This window comes from Chelonoidis abingdonii, chromosome 1, assembly GCF_003597395.2.
Source record: "Chelonoidis abingdonii isolate Lonesome George chromosome 1, CheloAbing_2.0, whole genome shotgun sequence".
Lineage (NCBI taxonomy): Eukaryota > Metazoa > Chordata > Testudines > Testudinidae > Chelonoidis > Chelonoidis abingdonii.
This window is the reverse complement of record NC_133769.1, coordinates 165311996-165333702: the sequence shown is the minus strand read 5'-3', so window position 1 is coordinate 165333702 and position 21707 is coordinate 165311996. Positions and strand designations below refer to the sequence as shown.

General features: G+C 42.4%; 1 protein-coding gene across 1 annotated transcript in view; it reads left to right on the top strand.

Moving 5' to 3' along the window:
- Window positions 1-9032: 9032 nt before the first annotated feature.
- Window positions 9033-21707, top strand: part of COL8A1 (collagen type VIII alpha 1 chain) — a 155400-nt gene continuing 142725 nt past the window's right edge. Inside the window, exon 1 of the mRNA XM_032804632.2 lies at window positions 9033-9088. The gene's annotated coding sequence lies outside the window, so the exon portion shown is untranslated. The remainder of the gene's footprint in view (window positions 9089-21707) is intronic.

Genomic DNA, 21707 nt, shown 5'->3' with positions numbered 1-21707 from the left:
GGCATATGCTTTCATATTCATTTTAATTTAGGAAATTATCCAAAGGTACAAAAGGAATGTTTCTAACACTGTGGAAAAAATTCTGCTTTCAGTTCTGCCAGCTTCTAGTTGCTTTTGTTGAATGAAAATGAGGGCAGAATTTATCCCATTAGATAGAGGTAAGGAAGCAATGTTGCCCAGGATCAATATGCAATTAGGATGAGTTTTCCCTAATCCTGGAGAAAAATGTTAAATGATAGCTAGGATGAAATGTCTATAGGCTTTTTATTAATGGCTTATTAATTTTTGTAACACTGGATAATTTAAATTTAATCTTTATGGAAGTTCAATGTCAATTATGTCTCTGTCATTTTTTTGTTAATTGATAAAGATATGGGCAAGAATACCAGGAGCACCCTTTTTTTTTTTTTTTTTTAAATACATAATACTGCCACCAGGCTCAATCTGGTAGAACTGAAGAAAAATGTAATCCCCAAAATCTTTATTAAAAGATGAAATTTCCATTTGTAACAAATCTGCATTATTTTTAGCAATGGATAAAGATTAAACATTTAATTTGAGCACTGGAAATCTTTATCAGTATTTGCCTATAAAGGTGCAGTAGATTTCCATGGGATGACCAATTTCCCAAGTCATAGATTTACAGATTTTTAGGCCAGAAGGGACCATTTTGATCAGTTAGTCTGACCTTTTACATGAAGCCCATAACTTCTGTACCAGCTGTTTTAGAAAGATATCCAGTCTTGACTTAAAGACTGCAAGTGGTAGAAAATCAATCTCATCCCTAGGTATGTTGTACCAATGGTTAATTATCCTCACTGTTAAAAATTTACACTTTATTTCTCATCTGGATACGTCTAGCTTCTGCTTCTAACCTTTGGATATCACTAGAGATCTCTATCTGTTGTATGGCTGTAATGATACAGTGCATGTGGGATACAAATGATGCAAACAATTAAGGACAATACAAGAACACTATATATGGATTTCTGGGGAGACTGGCTTAAGCAGCTGGAAGAGAAAGGTCCTAGCATTTTCCAATTGTTAGAACTTTTATTACTTGATGAAAACAAGGCTAAATAGGGTCAGAGTAGGCAAGATGCATGCAAAAGGACATCAGTTATGGAAACTGAATGTTCCATGTAAGCTCTTCCACCACTGCTCCTATCAATCATGTTGCCAGATGTGGCCTGGACCTTGTCACACTTGAACAATATTGGTTGGGTATTGTGAGAGTCTTATCTAAATTTGCCTCTCACAGTTGACTTTCATCCCCCAATATATAGTCACCCAGAACACATGACCTGCAGTTTCACAATTTATTCTAATTTCTGATCCAGAGTTGGATTGGCATATGGATGGTACTCTGGCAAGTTTAACAAGTAACTTCTGAATGATAACATCCAGGGTAAAGTCAAGGGAGGGGAGAAGCAAAATGAATCGACAATTCATGATCTGAAACTTTGAAAAACATTGCGTGTTCCCTCTCATCTTGTACTTTCCCTCTAGGTTTGTGGATCCTTACTGTAAACTTTATTGTTCTATATAAAGTGAAGCACTGTAGCATTAATCTTTTAAAAGGCAAATCTGCCTGAAAGACTTTTGGAGAGGTTAGAATGATGGAAAACATGACAGAAGACGGAATATTGCCTGAAACCACACATTAATAAATATATTTTTAGACAAGTGGAGAAATCATTAATATCTTCTGTACTACAGTCAATAAATAAAATGAAAGGAAGAATTCCTTTCCACAAGAGTTTTGTACATTAACAAAATATTACCTGCAGGCTTTTCTGAATGACTTTATAATAATAAACTTCATGAACAAATCTGAAAAGTATTACAAAAAATGTAGTGTGTCATAAAAGAAGTTGGAAGTGTTGACTTTTACCATATGAGGTTACTATTATCTTATCTCTGCCGTACATTGGAAGGCACCTGTGATCCTATCTGGTTCGCATTAACAATTTCTTTTTTTCCTCCTTGGCTTCCAATAGTCTGTCAGTTACAGCACTATTCAAGTGCTCTGAAATCCAGTTCTTGTAACTATCACTCTTAGCAATATTAGCCACCAGTTGTGATGTTATGTAATCCATCATTTCTTCCATAAGGGACAACCTCCAATCCATTCATACCATCAGGGCTCCTCTAGCCAGATTTTCTCAGTTGATCCAACAAATTCTTCTACCAGGTGACTTTCCTAGCGTGAACCTTCAACTGCAGACTGTCAGTAAAGAAATTGTTATGTCTAAATACTTTGTTTATTAATATATTTAATCTAGGCATATTTCTTCAGCTCCAAGACTACAGTTATCTTTATGGAACCCAAGCAAACACCCTATTTTTTCTTTGAACAAACCCGAACAAACGAACTGCTTAATTGTTGCACACATCAACTAAATATAGTCCCAGTTTTGTGGGGACTGATTAGTATTGGTATAAGTACATAATTTAATTAATCTGTCATGATGTGCACTTACCTAAACTGACTAACCATATGATCTTATTGCAATAACCTTTCATCCTTCCTCACCCCATTCCTTCTTCATTATTTGTTACCACTGCTTGATGTAACATGTCTAAAATTGGATTGTAAGGCTTTCATGGTAGGGACCCTCTTTTTTTATGTCTACTATAAAATATCTAAGTGCACTTTTTGGTACTATAAAAATAAACTAATGGCAATTTCATTTATAATTAGCAATAGAAATAAACTTATCCAATAGCAATTCAATTATAATAATTATTAATAATAATGTATAGAATTCCTTTCATCGTGAAGGGCACAAATAATCTACAGAGCATTCACATCCTTCACCAATACAAGGCAGCTATCTCGGGGGTGGAACACAGCAGCTAACCAGTGCACACAGTTGGAGGGGACATTTTGGCCAAGAACATTGAGGCAAACACCTAAACATTAAAAAAAAATACCCTGGTATCATAAACTTTCATGTAAACAGGAGCTCAGTGTCTAAATTCTCATCCAAAAAGAGGAAAACACCATAAAAACTGTATGGCACTCGTTCTTCTGGGTTAGAAGAAAGAACTGAGTCAGCTCAGCTACTGAATATATGTCTCATAAAGGTCTGGTCTACACTACGCATTTAAACCGATTTTAGCAGCGTTAAACCGATTTAACGCTGTACCCGTCCACACTACAAGGCCCTTTATATCGATATAAAAGGCTCATTAAATCGGTTTCTGTACTCCTCCCCGACGAGAGGAATAGCGCTAAAACATCAGTATTACCCAATCACGGATTAGGTTAGTGTGAGACCGCACAGGGATATCGCGGTGGTTTGGCCTCCGGTGCGGTATCCCACAGTCGCAACCACTGCTCGAGCACTCTTGGCACAAGCAATACGAACTCCGGACGCCACGGCCAGGTAATACAGGAAATAGCCCTCGCGATAACTTTTGAACTCCATTCTCTGTGCCACGTGAGGTCTCTGATCAGCACAGGTGACACACAGTAGCACTCATTGATCAGCACGGTAGCAACAGTTCCTGAGAATCGAAAAGAGCTCCAGCAGGCGTGCCAGGTAATGGATCTGATCGCTATATGGAGAGGATATCTAGTGCTAACAGAACTCTCGTTCCTAAAGACACAAGATGAACAATCTTGACATAAAATTCGCAAGCATGATGGAAAAAGGCCACACCAGGCTCGCTGGCAGATGCAAGAATGGAAAATAAAGATCTCAAGGACATAGCTCAGAAAAACCAAAGCAGCAAAACGAAGGTCCGCGAGTCAAAGCCAGCAAAACATCGACGCTCACACTCGACGCTGCATGCAATTTTAGGGGGCTGCGCTCACCACTACCCCCTGCTCATGGGATTCCGAGGTGGGTTATGAATACTCAACATGAGCTGAGGCGCGGAGGGGTAAGATGAGGAGGAGGAGGAGCAGGCAGAAGAGGAGGACGACTTCGCAACCGCGAGCACAAAAGCACTACTGTTAGCACGAACAGCCAGGACTTTTGTGACCAACAAGAGCAGAATTTACCCTCCCAGTCCCCTCCCAAGCCCAGAAGCAAGTGAACCATGGAAAGCGACCTCTCAGCTATGAGTGTAACTTGTAATAATCAACCATGGTTAAAAAGCAGCATTTTTATGATTGATTTGCCATGAGGGCTTGTGCTTCGCGGCTTGAGAAGTTTTACAGGAATTATCTGTGGGGATGGTAGGAATTCGGGACACTCCAGGACTCTCCAGAGCGCATCCTGGATGCTCCAAAAGTCCTTTTGCAAAGATTTCTGGCAAGGCAACCTTGTTCCGTCCTACGGTCAGGACACATGCTACCAACGCTCATGTACAGTACAAGTAATCGAGATCATTCATGACAAAGAGCTGTATGTAGTCGAGTGCTAGTTCGGTCCTTATTGCTGCATTAAGACCTCTTATCTCGCACTCACTTATCCTCCACAGGTAATACGTCATGTAACCTGGTTGAAATCAGGAATTTAATTAAGGGGACAGAGATGACCATTTCCTACTGGACTGTTGCTTAAAAAATCCTCCTTCATGTGCCAAGCAGGGGGAGGGGAGGAAAGAAAAGCGATGAGTTTTTTGCGTTTGTTAGCAGGAATCTTCCCAGCTCCAGCCACGTGGTGCGGGGGGAGGGGGTTGATTAGCAGTGACTCCATGATACTAGCGGTGGGGGCATCATCCCTAGGCAATGGATGGAGGCGGGGTGCTTCTGCTGCACTGTAAGAGGATGCAGCCAGAGGGCATGTGTATTCTGAAGGCTGGAGAAGCCGAAAGAACAAGGCTTACCAATGGCCACATGCAGCAAATTCTGATGCTCAGAACCTGCGTCTGTGAGACTGTAACCAAGCCGAGGCACTCAATATTAAGATGCAAAATGCGACCTTGTGTAATGAAATCACATGTGCTATGTAAGGGATAGTGGTTGTTCACTGTGAAAGAGTATAACCATTGTTCTGTAAAATGTATCTTTTAAAATATTTCCTCTCCCTTTTTCCTCCTTGCAGCTGCAACTTTATTCAAGTCTCCCACTCCATCCCGAAGGCTATCTCAGAAAGGCAGAGGAAAGAAGAAGACGCAGACGAATGTCTCTCAGAATCATGGAAGTACTCGCAATGAAAGAGCTCATCTGAAGGTGGAAGGATGTGGTACCTTACAGGAAAGATGCCAGTGAAACGTGAGAGAGAGAGACGCTCGAGATGAGAGGTGGCACAGGAAGTCAGAGGTGTAGGCAGGAAGAATCAGCGGGTGGCGATCAGCTGGAGCTGCTGCGTACGATATCCTCCGACGGTGGTGTCGTCGGGCGCGGTCACAGAGTGCCGCTGCAGCCACCTGTGTAAACCACCTTCACCACTCACCATGTTCTAATCTTCCTCACCAGATACGTGTAAGACGCGTGGGGAACGCTTCTGTCACCCGCCACCCCCCCAATGGACCGTCCAAACAAAGGCTGTCATTACACTGAAAGTGTTTAGGCCTTCACTTCCCTCCTACCTCTCCCAAACCACACCAGATTACCTTGTCAGTCTGCCTCTTTTAACTTTCTTTAATAATGAATACATGATTTTTAAACGATGTGTGACTTTTTCCTTAAGCAAGCTGTAATCGAAGGGAAGGTGGGGCTCAGGATGAGTGAATCAAAGGGAGGGGTTCATGAGGGGAACAAACACGAGCAGTCACACCGACCTGGCCATGATGAAACTCATTTTCAAACCTCTGATGCGCACTGTTTGTCATGTGTCTTCTACGCCCTGGTGTCTGGCTGCGCGTAATCAGCGCAGGTGATCTGCCTCAGCCCCTACCCCACCGTAAAGGTCTCCCCTTACTCCTCAAGAGATTGTGGAGCACACAGCAAGCAGCAATAACAATGGGACACTGGTTTGGCTGGGGTCTGAGTGAGTCAGTATTGTGCGCCAGTGCGCCTTAAAATGGCAAATGCACATTCTACCACCCATCCTGCATTGCTCAGTCTGTAGTTGAACAGCTCCTGACTACTGTCCAGGCTGCCTGTGTATGTTCATGAGCTATGGAATCAAGGGGTAGGCTGGGTCCCCAGGATAACTACAGGCATTCAACATCCTCAACTGTTATTTCTGGTCTGGGAAGTAATTCCTTTGCTGCAGCGTTTAAACAGAGCAGTGCTTCTGAAGACGCGAGCACATGAACCTTCCTGACCAATCCACGTGGATGTTGGTGAACATCCCTTGTGATCCCAACCGGTGCTTGCAGCACCATTGAAAAGTACCCCTTGTGGTTTAGAGCTGGGTGGCCCTGGTGCTTCCGTACTGGGATGCCCGTCGTGCTTCCGCTGCCAAGATATGAGGATATGGGGGTGCTCCATCTATTGCCCCACCCCCGCCACAGTTAGAGAATTCCCATTGCAGCAAGCCCATTTCCACTATGACCTGCATGTTTGCCCAATAGTCACAACCTTGCGTCGTAGCAGCAGCTTAATGATTGCTTTGGGTTACTTTATCACAGCAGACCCCACAGTAGATTGTTCCCACTCCGAATTGATTCGCCGACTGACCGGTAAGCTGTCTGGCATTGCAAAGCTTCCAGAGGGCTATTGCCACTCGCTCTTCAACTGTGAGGGCTGCTCTCATCTTGGTATTATGGCGTTTCAGGGCAGGGAAAGCAAGTCACAAAGTTCCATGAAAGTGCCCTTACTCATGCGAAAGTTTTGCAGCCACTGGGAACGTCCCACACCTGCAAAACTGTGTGGTCCCACCAGTCTGTGCTTGTTTCCCGGGCCCAAAATCGGCGTTCAATCATGGCTGGAACCTGCCCCATTACCAGCATAGGATCTCCAAAACAGCAGGGCCCACGCGTTTGTAGAGATTTAATTCTGTGTCCATGTCCTTATCACTCTCGTCGCCAGCAACTTATGCCCCGTAGCCGACTGCCTCCTCCTCACCTGGCTTTGCAGGTCCTGGTTCAGCATAGACTGCACGAGAACACGCGAGGTGTTTACAATGTCCGTCCACTATTGCGGTATTGATCTGAAAGCAGGGGTCCATGCTTGCTGTGCTATGGCATTTGCACAGTTCACCAGGAAAAAAGGTGCAAAACGGTTGTTCTGCTGCTTTTCACGGAAGGGAGGGGTGAGGCTGTACCCGGAACCCATCCACTCACGACAATGTTTTTGCTTTTTGCCTCATCAGGCACTGGGCTCTCAACCCAGAATTCCAAGGGGCAGGGGAGACTGCGGGAACTATGGGATAGCTACGGGATAGCTACCCACAGTGCAACGCTCCAGAAATCGACGCTAGCCTCGGACCATGGACGCACACTGCCGAACTAATGTGCTTAGTGTGGCTGCGGGCACTCGACTTTATACAATCTGTTTTACAAAACCGGTTTATGTAAAATCAGAATAATCCCGTAGTGTAGAGAAGTTACTGGTAGAGAAGAGAGGAAAAGAAAGGGGTGAGAGTGGATGACTACTCTGAATTCACTATTTTTCACCTAATTAAGATTTTAGCTGTCTTCTCTAACACAAAAATGTTAGGTCCAGGAGCCTGCATTCACTGAAGTTAATGCCAACACCTCCATTTATGTTAGTAGAATCTGGAAGTGCTGAGCACTTTTGGAAATCAGAGAACATCTAATTAGGTTCATTATTATGGATTCAGGAGCATTAGGACCCAGGTTTCAATTGGTTGGCACAAGTGTACAGGCCCTACAAGCATCCAGAGTCTTGATATTCAGCATGATGGCAAACACTGTAACCAGACTGGTGTCTCAGTCCAAGAAGTGGTACTGTGTCGTAGCCAACCTCCATGACTTACCTTCACCATGGACTTCCTTTATCCTTTCCCTGTGAAGTCATGTACTCCTACTCCCTTATCTCATACACACAACAATTTGGAGGAGGGGAGAGGGGGACATATCTCATTCAGTTTCCTCCTCTTCAGCTGAAGTCTGTCCCACACACTGTGTCAACAGAACTCATTCACTGTCAGTTCTGGTGCTCCCCAAACTTCAATCTGGTTGCACTACTGTTCTACCTCCTTACTTTGCTCCACTTGCCTTGGCCTCCTCTCAGGTCTATCCACATCACTTTCCCCATTCATTGCATTTGTTAGTGCTCTTATTTAGAACAATTTTGAACAGTATATTAGCACATATTCATTTGTATTATAGCAGCACCCACGGGCCTCAATCAGGATCAAGGCCCCTTTATACTAGAGGCTGTGAAGATAAAGAATCAGTCCATTCCAGCTGGATACACAATATCTGTTTCATCTGGAGAATCCAGTCAATGAATGGATGTCCCTAGACACTGTGAAGTCTGCTCCCATATGTTCTGAAAGCAGCGAATGCACAGAATGAACAATGCATAATTCTACACAGAAACCACCAGGAGTGTGTTCCTTTCGGCTACATTTGCTTTTTGAGGATATGACATGGGGAAAATTGTTTGGAATTCCAACACAAGGAACAATCAAACTGCTCCAAACTAAGGTGAGTTCAGCTGGCACATGCTGCAGCTGCGTCAAGAAAAATTCAGGTAGCACAGCAGAGGGAAAATGAGGAGTCCTCAAGAATGATGATTCTAATGGTGGCATGGAAGATAAGGAAAGCCCAATCACTGTGTAATAGGAAATGTAAGGATCAAGAGGCAGCGTTCTTCTATGAAGGGGAATCTATGAAGAGATCTATCTGCTCTTCTGCTAACTACTTTTGATTATTATCCTAGTGATATAAAAGCCCTTAAAACTAAGTGAAGTGGGACCTTGGATCATTATATCTATGATATACTGGAACAATGTACCAGTTAGAGAGGAATAATATAAATGCTATAATCAAATGAGTAATAAAAACAAATAGATCAGGCTTTTCTTCCTCTGTGATGCCATTCATACTCTCTCTCACCCCTCCCTCTCATTCTCTGAGGAACAGCAACTACCCTACAGTGCCTTTTGAGTTCTGCCTGCCTGCTTTCTTCACTGCCCACCTACTGTAAGGAGTAGCTCCTCCCACCTGCACATAAAAGCCAAGTGCATGCTACCAGCAGCTGATCAGAGCACTTTCACAGCTCTCCAGTGTTGCGATCCAGTCATCTCCTCTCCTTGGAACTTGTGCACTCAAGGTAAGGCTCCTGCTACTTCAGGCTTCTATTCTAAAAGGCTAGTTTTGAGGAAGTCTTAATGCCAACTGAACCACTGTCTTGCTGCGTGGTGTTGGTGGAGATTTTTTCAGATGTCAAGTTATCTGACATTTAGGTTAGTAACTTACTGTTGTTTTAGCAATGAAATGAAAATGTTTCTTGCTGAGAAAGACTAACATATGTGACTGGGAAAAGCTTTTCTTTTCTGTTCCGATTGATTTTGAAAAGTTCAGTACTATGTCCAGTCAAATTTTAACAATTTTTACTCTGTTAATATTTTCCATCTCAGTGAGGGTAGCCCAGTCAAAATTGTCAACAAAAGTGCACTTTAAAGCTACCTACCATTTCCCCTTAAAATATACAGGACACTCAAAAGGCCTGCTGGTCATTTGGGGATGTTTTTGAAATGTACGAGACAGCTTCAGCAAATCTTTTGATCCAGGTTTTACTGCTTTGGAAAAAAAAACATATTTGAACTACTGCCTTCACAGAGGAACAATAATCATGTGGATGTTAGAAAGAGGGGGAGGGAAAATTCACCATCTGGGACTAAACATGATTTAAGAACATATTTCAAGTGCAAAATTCCACCTCTTGCAACAACAGGACATCATGCATAAAAGCACTGTGTTGATGAATTTCGTTATATCTATAGCTGTTTGAACTATGTTTAGAGATGATATATAAAGTTGTCTTCCTATATCTTTTATATATATTTCAAATGTTATAAGAAGAGAATACTAAAGAGATCAAATATTTTAGCCTAAATATGATAGTTAAGAAGCTAAACATATTAACGCAGAAAAATATCCTTTAAAAATGTTTTTGCTTTCCTTTCTGTTCATCCTTCCATCCTCCCAGAGATGAATCTAAATGATTTGTACTGGTTTCTCAAGTTGTGAGTCAAGGTATTTTTAATAGATGGTCACCTATTTAAACAAGTTCCATCATACAAATCCTAATCCTAGAATGCCTCCATAGTATTCAGCAATGAGAGAGATCAGGAATTAATATTATATGAAGAGTAGATGTTGATTGTACCTTCTATGCACATACTCTGTATGTAATACATTTCTGCAGTTAAAAGCTGGTATTTTCTTCATTGTAGCCAAAGAGCTCCTTTTCAATTAATGCTTTGCCTTCTTTCCTGAGACTTTTTTTTAATACAAAATGTCTTTTTATAAATAACCACCTCTGCACAATATCTACAAATACAGTAGCTACGATAGAGTTGTATAACCTCAGCATAACTGTTCATGCTACTGTTTTCTGTGTACTGTTTCTAGCAGATCTGTCCTACATGTTACACATGATCTATTTTTTCTTTCAAATGAGTACAAAAAGAACCCCAACATCTTCAACTGTTTCCTTGAAAGGTTACATAAGTGTTTAAAAAAATAAAAAAAATCCTGAGGTTGCTACTAAGAACAAAATACAGTACATTCCACAGCATGCATAAGTTGGAATAAAAACTGTTCTTTTTGAAAAACAATTAATCCACATAAACTTCCTTCATGAGACTCACAAAAAAAGCCTAATAATTTTTTTCCTAACTGATATTCTAACACTATCTTGCAAATTCTTATTTCCTACTTAATATCTGATATTTTTGTACAGAAGAACATAGAAAATATAATTTTAGGAATATATTATTTGTAGAATGTAGTTTAAAATAAAATCCTACCATGAAGTCTTGGTTCTGATACACTGTGTTGCCTTACCTGGTAAAGCAGTTCCCAGGAAGAAACACGTCACAAAATACATTTGGCACAGAACATTTGGATGCTCTGAAGTACCTTTTAGTAGAGATTGCTGTGAAATGTATTATTTTTGCATATGAAAATAGATCTTGGAACATATCATAAAAACTTTGTGTCTAATTAAACTAAACTAGAATCTCCTGAGGGCAATTTATCCTTTAAAATGGGCAGTTAATTCAGCCAAGCATCATTTCATAGTGTTGAACTAAGGAAAGTTGAATGCAGCGGGGATCCAAGAGAAGTTACCCTTCTAGACATGCTTTTCAAGGTTTGTAGCACAGCCCTCATTTTTCTTGGTGCTGAAATGAAAACTGTTTTTATAAAGACCAATTTCTGCTCTGAGAGCAAATAATACTGTTCAGTTTGAACAGCAAAAGCACACCCATAGATGCACCCAATCAGTGCTAAATTTGTAATGAAAGAGGTGGCTCAGGTTTTTTTATATTCATAACCGATGCTGCAAGTCCTAAGGTGCCGGGGCTATGAACTGCCAAGCCTAGAAGTGCTGGGACTCAGCCATGGCAAGCCCTAGCACAAATTAAACACTGCACCCAGTCTTTTTAAAACAGTAGTGCAGATATATTAAAAAAAATTGGAAGTGGCGGTGGAAGAAGGTGCTCAGATACAAGTGCAATGAGCATGGCATAAACCCCCCTGAGCTGGTTGAATGTATTAATCTTAAAGCCATACTAAAGGGGACATGATGAAGATTAAAAAAAGGTTGGGGTGGACATGTACAGTCATATCTTGTAGTGGCTACACTTATATTTTAATACTATTCATTAAGGGACTGATCTGAAGTCCATTGAAATCAGTAGGGAAACTCCCACTGATATCAAGGGGCTTTGTACCAGATCCGTAGTTACACAGGCTAAACCATATACTTACTTTGTAGATACTAATCACAGTCACCGTGGTATCAGAGAGCCTCATAAACATTCATGAATTTATCCTCACAGCACCTGTGTAACATAGGGAAGTATTGTTTCCCTTCATTTTTACAAGTGGGATGTGGAGGCTATGTGTCTCGCTCATGATCATAAAGGAAATTTGTGGCAGAAGAGGGACTTGAACCCAGTTCTTCTGGGCCCCAGTCTAGTGCTTTAACCAGAAAATCATTTTTTCTTATCCATGGTGCATCCCTCCCTTTGGTTCCTTGGGCCTGAGCTACCTCAGGCAGAATGAGCAAAAATAGGTTCCTCTAGCTACTATCAACAGCCAAGAAATTGTGCGTGATACACACACATACTACAGTTGGTACTTGACAACTAAGTAATGATAAACTTTAAAAGTTAAGTTTGTATAGAAAGTGGGAGGTGTTTATGCAGAGTCATTTATATGCTGAGTATTACATGCATCATGTTATTTTTATGAGTTTGCACAAAAGCGTGGTAATTAGATTAATATTTTTGGCAGAGATTGGCACTGGTGTGAGAAATATCAGAGCAAATTCTCATCCTCTGCCCTTCTAGTCTTTGGTGGTGCTCCTTGCTATTGTGCAATGCAATTCTAAAGCACTCATTCTTTTTACACTCTCTCCCTGGTGGCATCTCTGTAACTCACATGATAATACCACAAAAAAAAAAATCTTTCTCCTTTGCCCTCTCCCTGAAGTCTGGGTCCCTAAAGCCCATTTATGAGCGCACAGAATTTTAACACTAAATTTCTACAACCGCACTGTCCTACAAGAGAAGTGGAGGCGAGAGTCAATGGCTCATGAATTTTGAGCCTCCTCCTCACGTGCAGTGTGTAAACTTGAAATACTCTTTCCCTAACCATCAGCTCTCTGAAAAACAGTATGTGAGGAAGAACTATGGCTCCCATTTCTATGTCCAAAATGGTGGATAAATATGAGGAGACAAATGAGAGTGTCAGACTCTGGTTGGCTGTTGCTATATGGAACAGTCCATAGTTCTATGGAAAAATATGTATTTGGGAGGGAACAGAAGTGAGCTAGTGCTGCCTGTCCCCATTCATTGGATGTCTATCATGTGCTGATGTTTGGTCTAAGAAATAATTGTCATAGCAGCCTTTGGGGGCACTGTCTCCTCTTTTTTTAAAATAAAAGTTTTCACTGTGGACATGGAGCACTGGAACAGAACTCTGAGTGAGTGAGACAGACAATTAAAAGATCAGTAACACTAATAAGAAATGCTATTTATTAGAATAGGAAGAACCAAGACCAAGCATCTGGTGCAAATAAGTTGGTGAAGGTAGGTAGCAGTTTGTAATGCACCTTGAAGTACTGCGATATAAGCTCACAGATAGGTATAAATGTAGAGTCTGCAGGGGAATTAAAGAGCTGTGAATCAGTTTGAAACAGAAGAGTTTATAGAGATTGTAATGAAATTGACTGAAAGACTTAAGTGCTGACTGCAGAAAACTAACCTGTATTCCTCAGATTTGTACCCTGAGAATCATGTGGGTGTTTTCTTTGTCTATATTATTAAGCATTAATGAGTCGGAGTTAAGGCACAGTTTTGTTAGTTCTATTGATCAACTTAGAAAAACACCCTTGAGTGCTAGATGGAAACATTGATTAACTTGTCCATCCATACTCTACAGCTCTAAGGGGAGAGGAAGGTGTTCTATCCAGTTTGGGGGAATGACTAGTGTCACGGAGTCCCCGGGCGATGCTCTGGCACTGCTCCCCACTAAGCCAGTCAGGACTTTGGGGAGCCTCCTCTCCCTTGGAGCAGACTTGTTCAGGGCAAGAAGCTCACACGTCTTCACCTCCTGGGTCTCTCCTTGGAGCATTCAGCATCCTCTGCCCCTCCGTGTGCTTCCCACAGCGAGCCCACCCAGGCGGGGTCCTGGGGAAGCCACAGGGTTCTGCACCCCCACTTTGCAGTCAGACGTGACTCTCAGCCAGCAAAACAGAGGTTTATTCGATGACAGGAACAGGGTCTAAAACAGAGCTTGTAGATACAGCGAACCAGACCCCTCGGCCGGGTCCATTCTGGGGGGCAGTGAGCCAGACCCCTAGGTCTGCACTTCACTCCTTGTCCCCAGGTAGCTCCAGACTAACCACCCCCTCCAGCCCCTCCTCTCTGCTCAGCTCCTTTCCCGGGCCAGGAGGTCACCTGATCCCTTTGTCTCCAACACCTTCAGTTGGCACCTTTGCAGAGGAGGGGCCCAGGCCATCAGTTGCTAGGAGACAGAGTGCCAGGCATTTAGGGGCACTGGCCCTTTGCTCTGCAGCAATCACACACCCTTATCCCACCACCTAGATACTTAAGAACTGCCTAGGGGACACTGAGGCACCAACACAGTATTCAGAGCAAACATTAAGAACAGTCCCAGTTCGTCACAACTAGGCTACTTTGCCGCTGTCTAGCTGCAGATACTGCAGAGAGTGCAAGCTATTCACTTCTGCAGCAGAAATAAGTAGCACTCAGGCACCCCATCCACTCTGCAGTGTACAGACAGAGCAACTCAGGAATTTTTCACCCCTCTACCACCACTTCATTTTACACATCTCAGACAACAAAGGGCTGAATTTTACCCTGAACTTTAACATCCACATATTCTGCCATTACTACTCAGTTTCTTGACATAAAAGCTACTCTGTGTTCCTGGGTTCTTTGCCCTTCTGGGAGATAATTTTCTATTCTCACAAATGTTGCACTTCTAAGAATAACATTTGGTCATCGGATTATTAGGAAGGGCTACACTAGGCAACAAGAAAAGACAGTGGAACATTGGCTGCTTGTTCCATTTTTAATGAAAATTAAGGATATTTAAAATAATAAATAATTATATTGGATGCATCCTAATTTTCCTGCTGTGATATACTGAGATTATGTGAGTGAATGATGTTCCTCTTGTGGCATGTCTTCAAAGAGGATAAGGGATCTACTACTAGTAGCAGCCCAGGGAATTCTCCCTTTGCTTAAGTCAGTGGTTCTCCACCAGGGATACAGATACAGGTCTTCCAAGGCTACACCAGTTTATCTAGATATTTGCCAAGCTCTATGAAAAACACTAGCGAAGTCAGTACAAACTAAAATTTCATATAGACAATGACTTGTTCATATTGCTCTATATACTATACACTGAAATGTAACTACAATATTTACATTCCACTTGATTTATTTTATAATTATATGGTAACAATAAGAACATAAGCAATTTTTCAGTAAAAGTGTGCTGGGACACTTCTGTATTTTTATGTGGGATTTTGTTAACAAGTAGTGAGGTGAAATATGGGAAAACACAAGACAAATCAGACTCCTGAAAAGGGTACAGTAGTTTGGAGAGCCACTGTTAAGTTGTACAGGACTACACATATGCACCTGACTGACAAAGATTCTAGCCCTGTATCCCCATGTGTTTGAGTTATATAATAGCTAGGCCTGATCTCTGCTGTCATGGATATACGACATACCAATAAATAATTCTGTTTGGTCTTTATTCATATATTTATGAAATGTAGCAATGCTTTCTCATATTACTTTGGTGTATAATGAATGTAATCTGTCAACAGATGATCAAATTGTATCACTATTTCGCATATGGGCATCTTTTAATGTACTGAGATCTGATGCAAAAGTTTATATTTCATGGCAGAAGCCAGCTAAATAAAATTCAGTGCATCTGGAATATAAGGGTAAGCTGCTGAGGGGTTAGATGTAAGGGTCTCTTCTTGAAAGTAAGTGTGAACCAATGCCCTCTTCTAGGTGGCAGGGTGTGGGAATGGGGGTGGGGGAGGGAAATCAGACTTGTTCGAGTGTTTATCAGTACCCTCTGCTGGCTGCAGAGCCTACAGTTTCTGGAGCAGCTGTGTTTGTGGAGGCAAAGGTCGCAAATCCTATTCCCAGTGCTGCATGTATGCAGTAAACTGATGACTGTGGTGTCTGTGCATGTATGTGGACCTCATTCATTACGGGGTCTCATCCACACCTACACTGAGTTCAACAGAAGGGCACTCAAAAATAATGGTGAATTCCAAGGAGGTTAGAAACATTCCGTCAAGCGTCTCACATCTTGCCAGCCCTGTGATTTACCAGACTGTTCAGTTAGTGCATCCTCCATCATGCATAATATACTAAACCCACACCTTGCACCTCTTCCCCAAGAGGACCACGTATGTAGCTATTACACACTGATTTTTCAAATGTTTCTAAATGTATCGTCTGTCACAAACATTCTAGACAACCCCAAAAATGTAATGTTTTAAAATAGCTATAAAAAGTCCATATTTATAGATCATTAAACAAATGATACTGGGGGAGAGCATCCCAGCCTAAGCCCTTTCCCCTGATTCCCTAAGGAAAGTCCTGTGTAAACAGCTTATGCTGCCCCAAGCACGGCGGCATGCCGCGGGGGGTGCTCTGCCGGTCACCGGAGCCACGGGACCAGCGGACCTTCCGCAGGCCTGCCGCCCTCCCGGCGACTGGCAGAGCGCCCCTGTGGCATGCCGCCCCAAACATGCGCTTGGCGTGCTGGGGTCTGGAGCCGTCCCTGCTGCCTATTGAGAAGCTCAATAAATGTTGGCTATTTCAGACCAAGCTGGGGGCGGGGGGTGGGGAAGCAAGTTCCACAGTCAAGAGGTTTTTGCTGAGAATAATCTATCCACCAGGCCCGAGATGCACAAATCTAGGGACTCTCAGGTCAAGCATCTCAGCTGATCTCAACTGCCAAGGATATCATGGAGAGAGAGGTGGCATTTAGGGTACACAGAACCCAATTCACAAAGGGCACTATAAGTCAAAACTAACACAATGAGTAGAAGCCAGAAATAAACTATTCTTTGAAACATCTGTATCATCCATTCCCTGCTAATGGGGAGCCTCATTCTACACTACAGCAGAAGGCAAGGAAGGCACAGATAACCTTGGTATGGTCTGCATTTGACTTTCAAGTCAACAGAACGTGCAGAAAAGCATTTTTGGCCACTGCTGCTACCCACACATCCAAAACTCAATCAAGGGCCCAACAAGGTCCCTTTTGTTGTGAACTGAAGTAACAAAAAGAGATTACAACCTCTCCAGTAAAGGTACTGATATTGCCTCAGATTTATTCAATATAATTTTTAAAAGAACACAATTGAAAATGGTAAGGCCCGTCAAATCTGACTGAAGAAAGCTAGGCAAAAATTCAGTTCTCATAGCCACACAACTGATAGCTGCTTTGCTGTTCTGTTCTCCCCATCTTGCATGGAACTCCAGTCGGAGCAGAGGAATTACAACAGTGGCTCTCAAACTTTTGTACTGGTGATCGCTTTCACATAGCAAGCCTCTGAGTATGACCCCCCTTATAAATTAACACCATTTTTAATATATTTAACACCATTATAAATGTCAGAGGCAAAGCAGGATTTGGGACGGAGGTTGACAACACATGACCCCCCATGTAATAACCTCACAACCCCCTGAGGGGTCCAGCCCCCCAGTTTGAGAACCCATGAATTACAAGGTGGTCACTCTGGGTCTGGTTTGAGGAACAGAGGCAGGCTAATGGGGGAAGCTTACATTGCAATGTCCCTACTTTACTCTGTAGATCTAAGTTTTCCCTTCATCCCCAAAACAGGTAGTTAGTTCAGTACCTCCCACCAGCACTATAAAACACATTTAAAAAAATTAAAAAGCAGCACTCTGAGCTCATTCCCTTTCATCCAGTGGCTAGAAATTACCATAGTAGCACATCACATCATTTGCTGGAGGGAAAAAGGACAATGTAGGCCTTTAGGAATAAATCTTTTGTGCTTTAACAGTTCCAAAAATATCAGCGCTTGTCAAGACATTTTTGAAATAAAACCAAAGCAATGTTAGTAAGTGAACTTTCCAAGGCAGCTCTGGCCAAGACTGATTCTTAGATTTCTGTTCAGTAATAAACTGCCTCTGTGGTTGCTGGTCAGGTAGGGAGGAGCACTCAATGGGCCAAAGCCACATTCTGGTCAACCCAAAAGAATAGACTAAGAACCCACAAATTGCACAGAGCGCTCCAGTGAATAGAGAGACTCCTGCCAGCCCTGCAGAAAGGTGTATGTCATAACTATAAAGGGAAGAGTAACAACCCTCCTGTATACAATTCTATAAAATCCCTCCTGGCCAGAATTACCAAAATCCTTTTACCTATAAAGGGTTAAGAAGCTCAGGTAACTTGACGGACACCTGACCCAAAGGACCAATAAGGGGACAAGATACTTTCAAATCTTTGGGTGGGGAGAGGCTTTTGTTTGTGTGCTCTTTGTTCTGGGGGGTGTCTGCTCTTGGGACTAAGAGGGACTGGACATTAATCCATGTTCTCCAAATCTTTCTGCACAAGTCTCTCATATTCAGGGCCGGTGCAACCATTTAGGCGAACTAGGCGGTTGCCTAGGGCGCCAAGATTTGGGGGCACCAAAAAGTGGTGCCCCCAAAAAACTTTTAAATGGTTGCAGCCTCTGCTGCTGAGGGGCTGAGCTGCTGGCAGCAGCAGCTGCCTGCCGCAGGCAAGCCCAGTGTCCCCGGGTCAGGGCGCCGAACCGGTCAGCGCCCCTGAGGTCAGTGCGCCACGCCGCAGCCCGGCAGCCCAGACGCCCCCCCCCCGGGGTCAGGACCGACGCCACAGTCCGGCAGCTCCCAGGGCGCCCCCCCCAGGGTCAGGGAGCCGCGAGACCCGTGCGTGGGGCGGCGAAATGTCCCGGCGCCTAGGGCGCCAGAAACCCTAGCACCGGTCCTGCTCATGTTTCAAACTTGTAAGTAACAGCCAGGCAAGGTGTGTTAGTTTTATCTTTGTTTTCTCAATTTGTAAATGTTCCTTTTGCTAGAGGGCTTACCTCTGTTTGCTGTAACTTTGAACCTAAGGCTAAAGGGAGTTCCTCTGGGTTCTTTGAATCTGATTACCCTGTGAAGTTATTTTCCATCCTGATTTTACAGAGATGAAGTTTACCTTTTCTTTTAATAAAATTCTTCTTTTAAGAACCTGAATGATTTTTCAGTGTTTTAAGATCCAAGGGTTTGGATCTCTGGTCACCAGGACTAATTGGTGAGGGGATTACCAAGCCTTCTCAGGGAAAGGGGTGTAGGGATTTGGGGGGATATTTCTCAAGCCTATCCAGGAAATGGGGTGTAAGGGCTTGGGGGGATATCTTGTGGGAAGAGGAATTTCAAGTGGTCCATTTCCTGTTTCTTGTTAAAGCATTTGGTGGTGGCAGAGTACCAGGTTTTAACCTAAGCTGGTAGAAATAAGCTTAGGGGCTTTCATGCGGGTCCTCACATCTGTACCCTAGAGTTCAGAGTGGGGAAGGAACCTTGACAGGGGAGTTCAGTGAAATCTAGCTTTTCCTCTAAAAAATGGGAGGCAGACCCTATCCCTATCTTCTGTGATCACTCACAGGGATCACTTCAACCTATTCTGAAACCAAAACAGTTGCCCAGGGAACAATTTCCCATGTGTAACTGTAGATGACTTGTAAATACTCCATGATTGTATACTTCAAAAATCACTACCTGCCTGTCGGTCATAGTCACTACTGCACTTGTGCACTTTTTAGCAGTCCCTGTGAGAATGAGCGAGGCAGTAACGATAAGGGGTCATGTCAAGCCTTGTTGATGAATAGCACTACAGTATATTCTCCAGTGAAGGACCCTGAACTGGCAGGAAGATGTACAAGATGTAGTGAGAGCTGGAGTTCCTTTCCTCCTCCAGTTGCCATGGTGCAGGGAAATACCTATAGGAAAGGAACAGCGGGATGTGTATAAAACTGTGCAATGATCCTCCTGAAACACTCTCTTGTGCCCATGTGCATGTCTGCGCTCCTTCCATGGGGGAAAGATGCTAATCTATCACCCCAAGGATTCCTCCTGCAGCCAAAGGCAGTTCTGGGCCTGTAATGGAGACGCCTACAATTCTCCCTAGTTCCACATAGCATGGCTCCATTTAAGCTGGGCTACATTGGCTTTCACAGTTGCCGTTGGCCAAGAAGTCCCAGTGCCCAACCAGAGAGATGCTATAGACCATTATTTGCTCTCTCAGAAATGACATGCTTTGTCATGTCAATGAGGCCCAGATCCTTAAAGATATTTAGGCTCCTAACTTCCATTGATTTCAATGGAAGTTAGGTGCCTAAATACCCTTGAGGATCTAGGCCTACATGCTTAAGCTATCCCTGACCCAAACATCTTTTTATTGTGCCGTAAGTTTGCATATGAAAATTAGTTGCTGCCCATGTTCACTAGCCGAAGTGCATGGTCATATGAAAGTGGAAATAATATCCATATATCATGTCTTGTAGTAAAAACTGCATCTTAAAAAGCAAGGCTAATTTTTGGTCACAGGGAGCCAATCATTTGAAGCCCTAAAATTTCTGTTTCTGTGCCACTGTGAAACTACCAAATCATTTTTAAGTTTTGTTTTTTAAAGACTTGATGCACTTTGATCATCGACTGTAGATTGTTCGTAAGCAGCCAGTTGCAAATACTTAGTCCCTGAAATTCAAAGTGTTGGTTAATTTTGATAGAAGCTATATGCCCTAAGATCTCTGTTTCCCAATTGGATAAAGATAATTCTTAGAATCAGATTTCAGAAATAAATATTACCCTGAAGGAGTTCAGAATTCACTTGCAATGAACATCCTCTAATATTCACTTGAAATGCTGTTTCCAACACCATTCCTAACATTAATCTAGACTATTCACTGAAAGTAAACACAAAAGGGGCACAAAACATAGGCAAAAGCAAACAGAATTATTTATTGGAGCAAATATTTGTGGACAGCTGGAGACATTCTCCCAGCTGTTGTCCCTTTATATTTGCTACACATTGTTTGCTACACGAAAATGAGGAAACACACTCATATAAAAATCCATTAGGTGTATTTTGACAGATGTTTTTGTAATTCAGTGAAAATTCATAGACAAAAGGCCTGATTCTGCAAAGTGCTGAGTTTGGGGATACTGTAGTCCTTAAATTCCCACTGTAGCTAAAGGGGCCTGAAGTTACTCAGCATTTCTGCAGAGGCACTCAGCACCTTGTAAGCTGAGACTCAAGAAGCGCCAGCCCATCCTTTCCTTCTTCCTTTGCTCCACCACATAAGATAACAATCATTGTAATAAGAAATTTTTGTCTCAATGAGCTATTTAAAATCACTCCTCACTCTATAAAACATTCTTGTATAACGTTGCTTACACTGTAGTAAACTTGACTCTCAAAACTGTTACAATAACGGTTTTATTTCACTAGCTATTTTAAAACACAGTTATGCTTGTCACAATACTGCTGCGCTCTTCTGCTGTTTTTATCCTGACACTAGTAGAAGTACAGTAGAACAGTTACAAACATCTAGGAAATGGAGGGTTTTCTTAACTCTGAGCAAAACATTACGGTTGTTCTTTCAAAAGTTTACAGCTGAACATTCACTTAATACAGTTTTTAAACTTTACCATGCAGAAGAAAAATGCTGCTTTTAACCACCTTAATTTAAATGAAACAAGCACAGAAAGTTTCCTTACCTTTTCAAATTTTTTTTAACTTTCCCTTTTTTTTAGTAGTTTATGTTTAACAGTACTGTACTGTATTTTTTCCTTTGTCTCTGTTGCTGTCAGATTGCATACTTCCAATTCCAAATGAGGTGTGTGGTTGACCAGCCGATTCATAACTGATGTTCATAACTCTGAGCTTCTACGGTAACACAAGACTTGCAGTGTAATTCTTCTTGCACAGCATTTAAGGGTACGTCTACACTGCACGATTATTTCGAATTAGCTTAAACCGATATTACAAAACAGATCTAATAAAATCGGTTTAGCGCGTCCATAGTGGGATCACGAAATCGATTGTTTGCGTCCATGGTCCAAAGCTACCATCGATTTCAGGAGCGGTGCACTGTGGGTAGCTGTTCCTCAGCTATCCCATAG